The sequence below is a fragment of the Alexandromys fortis genome, unplaced genomic scaffold (genome assembly GCF_014885135.2).
Source record: "Alexandromys fortis isolate MF-2015 unplaced genomic scaffold, M_Fortis_MF-2015_v1.1 scaffold_211, whole genome shotgun sequence".
Classification (NCBI taxonomy): domain Eukaryota; kingdom Metazoa; phylum Chordata; class Mammalia; order Rodentia; family Cricetidae; genus Alexandromys; species Alexandromys fortis.
The window spans coordinates 1402159-1409608 of NW_026068103.1; positions in this window are offsets into that span (position 1 = coordinate 1402159).

A 7450-nucleotide genomic window follows, 5' to 3' on the forward strand; every position below is an offset into this window, starting at 1 on the left:
AAATATTTGTCTTTCTGGGTCTGGGTTACCTCATTCAGGATGTTTTTTTTCTAGCTCCATTTGTTTGACTGCAAATTTAATGATGTCATTTTAAAAAAAGAGCTGCATAATTTTCATTGTGTAAATGTAACACATTTTGTTTATCCATTCTTCTGTTGAGGAACTCTACGTTGCTTCTAATAACCAGCTATTTTGAACAAAGGAGAAATGAACATGACTGAATAAGTGTCCCTGTAGTAGGATGGTGTGTCCTTTTGGTATATGTCAAAGAGTGGTATAGCTGGATCTTGAGGTAGATTGATTTCTATCTTTCTAAGGGACCATCATACTGATTTCCAGAGTGGTTGTACAAGTTTGTACTTTACCAGCAATGGAGGAGTGTTCCCTTTACTCCATATCCTCACCAGTTTAAACTGTTACTTGTGTTATTGATCTTAGCCATTTTTATAGGTATAAGATGAAATTTCAAAGTAGTTTTCATTTCCATTTCCATGATGGCTAAGGATGGTGACCATTTGTTTAAGTGTTTCTAGGCCATTTGAGTTTCCTCTATTGAGAATTCTCTGTTTAGCTCTATATCACATTTTAAATTGAATCATTTGATTTTTTGATATCTACTTTCTTGAGTTCTTTATATATTTTTAATATTAGCTCTCTATCAGATGTGGAGTTGATAAAATATTTTCCAATTTTATAGTCTGCCACTTTGTTCTGTTGACAGTGGCCTTTGCCACACAGAAGCTTTCAGTTTCATGAGGTCCCATTTATTAATCTTAGTACCTGAGCAGTCTATGTTCTGTTCAGAAAGTCTTGTCCTGTGCCAATGAGTTCAAGGTTATTTCCCATTTTCTCTTCTATCAGGGTAAGGGTTGGTTTTATGTTGCCGTCTTTGATCTACTTGGAGTTGAGTTTCATGCAAGGTGATAAATATGGATCTATTTGGATTCTTCTACATGCAGACTACCAGTTAGGCCAGCACCAGTTGGTAAAGATGCTTTCTTTTTTCCTGTGTGTATTTATGCCTTATGTTTTGTAGTGATATTTCATTTGTATTTTAATAAATAAGGCTTGTGTGAAGATCAGAAGGCAAAACGATCACATAGAGGCCAGGCAGTGGTAGCACACACCTTTAATCCCAGCAGCCACACTAGTTAGCCATAGAGGTGGGGTGCATGCCTTTAATACCAGCACTAGAGAGGAATATAAGGTGGGATGAGAAAGGAATAGCTCTCTTTGAGTCTGAAGATTTCATAGAGGTAAGAGGTTCCAGTGGCTTGCTGCTTTGCTTTTCTGATCTTCAGGTTGAACCCTAATATCCCTCTCTGGGTTTTTATTATTTGTGCTAGAGTGTATTAAACATCAGGTGTCCCTGGGTGTGTTGGTTTATGTGACTGACATCTTTTAAACACCCGTATTATAGATGAGAAACTGAGGTACATACTGATCAAATTCATTAAAGCCACACATCAGGGGCAAAGCTGAAACTTAAACCCAAAGAGTCTGGCTGAGAAACCCTCACCAAAGTGTCACACTAAGCTGCTTTTCAAAGGCTGGACATCAGATGGCACCGTGTCTGTCAAGAAATGAGTGTCAATAAGGGAGGTATTGACTCCTTAGGATAACGAAACTCAAAACAGCCAGTTTTCATCAACCCTTAATGAAATGTCACATACTGCTGAATAAATTGGGAACACTTTGGAGCTGATTAATCTTGAAGTAAATGCATTTTAGAATGAAAAGGTGGACATATAGAAATAAAGGTGCCCTGGAGACTTTGAAGAGAATATGCCAGTGTGTTCTATTCCCCAAAGCAGGCGCCCCTAGTAATTGGGTCTGTTTGTGTCCAGACTTTGTGGATGTTCCCCCCTGTGAACTGAGCTGAGAAAGTTTTATGGTTTTGTTCCTGGGCTGTAATTTATCTAGGTTGACTTTACTTTTTAAAAGTATAATTTGCTCTTCCTAAGTTAATAAGCTGGCACTCCGCAGGGCAGATCATTGTCCAACTCCAGTGTGGGCTCGAAATCAGACCAGGTGCAGCTCCAGTAAGGAAACTGAAGTTGGTGGTTGTCCCAAACCGAACAGAATTTTTGTTCCTGCTCTTCGAATGAAATCATTCCTGAAAATCCAAGTCTGGCTAGCTTGTACATTGGAGAAAACGTCAGTGGGAAGCTTATGGCCTCTACTGCTTGGAGAAGTCAGTCTTAGCCAGCTCAAAAAGCAAAAGCCCCACAAGAAGCTAGCCCTGGTGTGTGCACCATGCCATCCTTGAGGACTTGGTTTTCCCAAGTAAAACTGTGGCCAAGAGGGTCTTGTGATGTCCAGGGCTCTAAGGCTTCATTCAGACAGAGCACAGGCAAATTTGCTGTGTATCCTAGGCTGACCTCAAATTCAGGATTCTCATGGCTTGGCCTCCAGGGTGCTGGAATTATGGGTAGTAGGACATCTGTGCCCTGCACACCATCGGGTGTTTTGTCATAGTGACTGAAAGCTGATGAATACACACGAATTCTAGTTGCTCCTTATTCTCAATATTGTAATTGGTCCTTTTCCCTTTTATTTTTTATGTGTGGGTGTTTTGCCTACAGGTATGTCTGTGCACCATTTAAATAATAACATAGAGTTAACAGACACACTGAGCAAAGATATCTATAATGTCTAAATGCAGCAATATTGCATTATATTATTATATTATAATCAGATCTTATCATATTATTGCAAACAAAGCCTGTGTATCAACAAGAAGAAGATAGGAAACCCAAAAGCCAATGGACACAGGATAAAATTAGGCATTCTGTAGAGGGACATTGCTAACTGGCTAAAGGAATCTATTATAAGATGCAAATAAAAAAAGACAAATTTAAAATTAAAAATTAGATTCCATATCAGAATAGCAAATATTAGAAAACAGAATATACAGAACTGTAATGAGGATGCTTGACAACTACTATTTTGAGCATTTTCTGGTATGATTATTATAGAAAAAATCCTAGAAAAAAATTCATGAAATCTTTATTTACTATGACATATACAGTGTGTCATTCATTCATATGCTGTATTTCTCAGAGAAATACCACACATCCATAAAGGAAGGTTATCTTTTGTTAGACATCTAGATTACTTCTGCTTCTATTATTAAAACAGCATTGCTATGGAGATTATCCAGTTGCATAGGAGCTGGGCCATTTGGAGTGAATTTCCTGAGTTATAGGGAAAGTGTAGGTTCAATTTTAAGGATCCCGATTGCTTTACAAAATGGTGATATCAATCAGTGTTCTTTCTAGCAGTATACAAAGAAGTGCAGTTCTGGATTCTTTTTCTAGATTCTTAACTAATATTTAAGATCATTGGGTGTAAAAAAGCCTTTCACTATGACTCGTATAAAATGGTATCTCTTTATTTTTAGTTTTTATTTTCTTCAATGCTAATAAGTTGAACAGAATTTTTATAACTTAATGCCCATGTTATATAAATTCTGCAAATGGCCATATTCTTCATTCTATAAATTACATTTGTTAAAAGATAAAAAGAGTGTATAAGAAAGTAACCTTTAAAATTAATTTGATCTTGTTTAATAGCCCCGAATGTTTAATTTTAGTAAATGATTCTAAAATGATTTGCGTATGTGTGTGTGTCTTCATGTGGGTATGTACACATGCACGTACCTAGAGGGTTAGAACAGGGTGTTGGATCCCCAACTGCTAAGCCATCTCTCCAGTCCTCCTGGACACTTCTTTATTGCGGCATTGACATTGTCACCAAGACAGAAGACTTCATATTCTCAAAACCTCTTTGTAGGCTCTACTTCCCAGCACTATTGCAGCTGAAGACGAAGGGTTAAGTTCTGGAGGTGACAAATGTCCAAGCCACAATCCAGTGGCAGTAATATTAGAGCAAAAGCCCCAATAACACAGCCCAAAGCACCAGGAAGACCAAGCTTGAAGTGGTTGAATCTCCGTTCCTCAGTTTGTCAGTAGATGATGTTACTACCCGCTGACTTCTCTATGCTCGAATAAACAAGATAACACACTTAGAAACTTCTGGTTACTATAAAGTTCTAAATTGGTACAGATGTTACTAAGATGTTGGCGATCCTGGTATAAATGATTGGAAGTGATTTTAACAGAAAACAACCCACTGCGCCTATCTAGATTCTCACTTCTAGAGGAATCGGGAGACCGCAGTCAGCACTTGTGCTGACAGGCCGGTGCAAATGTGAGGCTTGGTTGCTATAACATCATTGAACACAAATTGACACCACCCCACACAGCAGAGCACTTCTTCTCCAGCCGACTGCAGTGATCTTTAACGCACGCATGAGAGGCTAGAGAGTGAGTGTCAACACAGAGTTCAGCTGTATGTAGTGACTCCTCTAAGTGCTTGTGACATGCTATGTCAGGAGTTCAGTGGTTGAGTTTCACACGGGGCAGTGAGATTCATCGGGATCATTAGGATCCTCCTGGAATAACTTCCTTGAGTTGATTGCCTTTGACAGATCAGTTTGCTTAGATTAAAAAGCAATTGCTGCTGTCTAGTCAGATTTAAACACTTTGGCTAGAAGACGCTGAACTCTAACTCTATCCGGTCTGTAGAAACACCTTGATGTGAAAATCACATCGAATGTAGTGGAGAGAAAACTGACTTAGCGAGATCCAGGGGTATGGTTTTGTAATAGCGAGACAGAGGATCTATACTAGAGAAAGGATGGCAAATAAAAGCCAGTGTGGACGGTGCGAAGAGGCAAGAGAATAATGTCGTTAATAACAACTTTGCATCCATTGTGCTAAGTCATTAAAATGTTTGTGACATGACTGCTTTGTATTCATGTAACATTGACCATGTTAGTTTGGGGGCAGAAAGGACTGGTCTTCTGATATGAACAATGAAAGACAATGAAAGGTATTGTGGTATATAAGTATCTTCCCCTTCCTCTTTATGAATGGATTCAGGGATTTAATAAGGAAACAGTAGCACTGACAGAGCTCAAATAGCAGTGTTCAAAATCTAAATCCCCAAGGCCAAGCAGAACATCTGAATTAAGTGAAACTTAAACTTGTATTAGTTTCTATTGTTCTGAAGAAACACTATGAACAAAAGCAAGTTTCTGGGGGAGGGGGAGCAGTTATTTGACTTACAGTTCTACATCACAGTCCATCATGGAAGGAAATCAGGACAGGAATCCAAATAGGACAGGATCCTGGAGGCAGGAGCTGATGCAGAGGCCATAGAGGAGTGCTGCTTACTGGTTTACTTCCCATGGCTTGCTCAGGCTGCTTTCTTTCTTACTTACTTACTTTCTTTCTTTCTTTCTTTCTTTCTTTCTTTCTTTCTTTCTTTCTTTCTTTCTTTCTGTCTTTTCTTATTAAAACATTTTCTTTTTTCCCTTTCTTTTCTTTTTAAAAAATATTTATTTATTTATTTATTTATTTATTTATTTATTTATTTATTTATTTTTTATACAGTCTTCTGCCTGCATATATGCCTACAGGCCAGAAGAAGATACCAGATCTTATTACAGATGTTTGTGATGTGGTTGCTGGGAATTGAACTCAGGACCTCTGGAAGAACAGTCAGCGCTCTTAACCACTGAGCCATCTCTATAGCTCTCAGGCTGCTTTCTTACAGAACCCAGAATCATCAGTCCAGGCATGGCCCCACCCACAATGATCTGGGCCCTCCCCTGTCAATCACTAATCAAGAAAATGCCTTACAGACCCACTTCTGATTGAGACATTTCTCAACTGAGGTTCCCTCCTCTCCAATGACTCTAGCTTGTGTCAAGTTGACATAAAACTTCCAGCACCAAACTTAATGACTTAAATTATATGTGCAGACTTTGTGAGCTGGAGGCAGACTGGAAGCTGAGAGACACAAGCTGACATCTACCTGTGACACACAGCAAACAGTACAGACTTGGAACTAGTGTAAGAAATGACATGTTCTCAAAAGTACCCTTAGTTTTGTCACAGCTTCTCTTTGTATTTAGATTGCTTGATCTTGTGGCAGGGATAAATAAAAGTAGAGGATAAAGGCCTGGTCTGATGGGTTTTGCTTTTCCCTTAGGAGTAAAAGGTTTCCTACGAGCATGCTCCTTAGAGACCCAGACTACAGAAAGCATGTGCTATCTGGTGTTAATTGAGAAGACTGTGGTACACATTATCCTTACACAGAGAGAAGGGATACCACAACCATCACAGACGTTTGCAAACATCAAGAGCTCTAGTGTTAGAACAGTTTCATCATCCAAAGAAGCCTCGGTGCCCATCAGTCATCATTCCTTCCGCTGTAGACAGCCACTAATCCAGTGTGTTCCTTTACAGATTATCTTATTCTGAACACCAGATGAGAATCATATAGTAGATGGTCTTCCAAGACTGATTTTGTTGACATGTTTTCAAAAGCCATCCAACTGGATCCAATTTCAGTGATTCACTTTTCTTACTGAATAACCATCTATTACTAGGATGTGGCACATTTTATATAGTTACTCACCAGCACTTTTTGGCTTGAGAATAACAGTGTATAAACATTCATGTACATGTTTTAGTATGGAGAATTTTTTCATTTCTTTCAGACATATGATTTTTTGGTTGTATGCTAACTCCGTGTCTAAATTTTTGAGTAATTTCCTGTTTGCCAATGATCTACACTAGTTTACATCCCTGACAGAAATGTATGAGGATTCTAATTTGTTCACATTTTTTTATGATCACTTATTATAACCCATCTTTTTAGTCACAGCTATCCCAGTGGTTATAAAATATTAGCTTGTTGTGCTATAATTTTATTTCACTAGTGATGACACTTTTGATTAAGCATTTTTCATATGTATAGTAGTCCTGTATCTATCTTTGTTTGGAGAAATGTCACTCAAATCCTTGGCTCACTTTTAAATTGGGTTGTATGTCTTTACTGAGTTCAACATGGTCTCCATGTTCCTTATTCTCTTTATCATATATATAAAATCTTAAACTATTTCTTTTTTTCCTATGGTGTAGGACAGAAATTTTAATACCTTATGCACTTCAATTTGTCTTTGTTTTCCTTTTGTGGCTTACAATTTTATTTTGGTACCATGGATCAGAAACCACTGTCTGATCCAAGGTAACAAATTTATTGATTTTTTTATTACATATACACATATGTTTATGTGTATATGTACATGTATGTGAAGCTACATATGCACGACTGTGTGTGCATGAAGAGGTCAGAGGCCAACCTCTTGGGTGCTTTTCTCCTTTTTTTTTTTTGAGACAGCATGTCTCATTGAACCTGGATCTTTCTTTTAGATGGCTAGACTGGCTGGCCAGTGAGCCCCAGAGATCCTTCTTTCTCCACCTCTCCAGCCCTGGGATGACAAAATGCATGCTGCCATGCCTCAGCTTTTACCTGGATCCTAGGACATTGATCTCTGGTCCCGATGCTTGCTTGACAAACATTTTACTGACTGAAC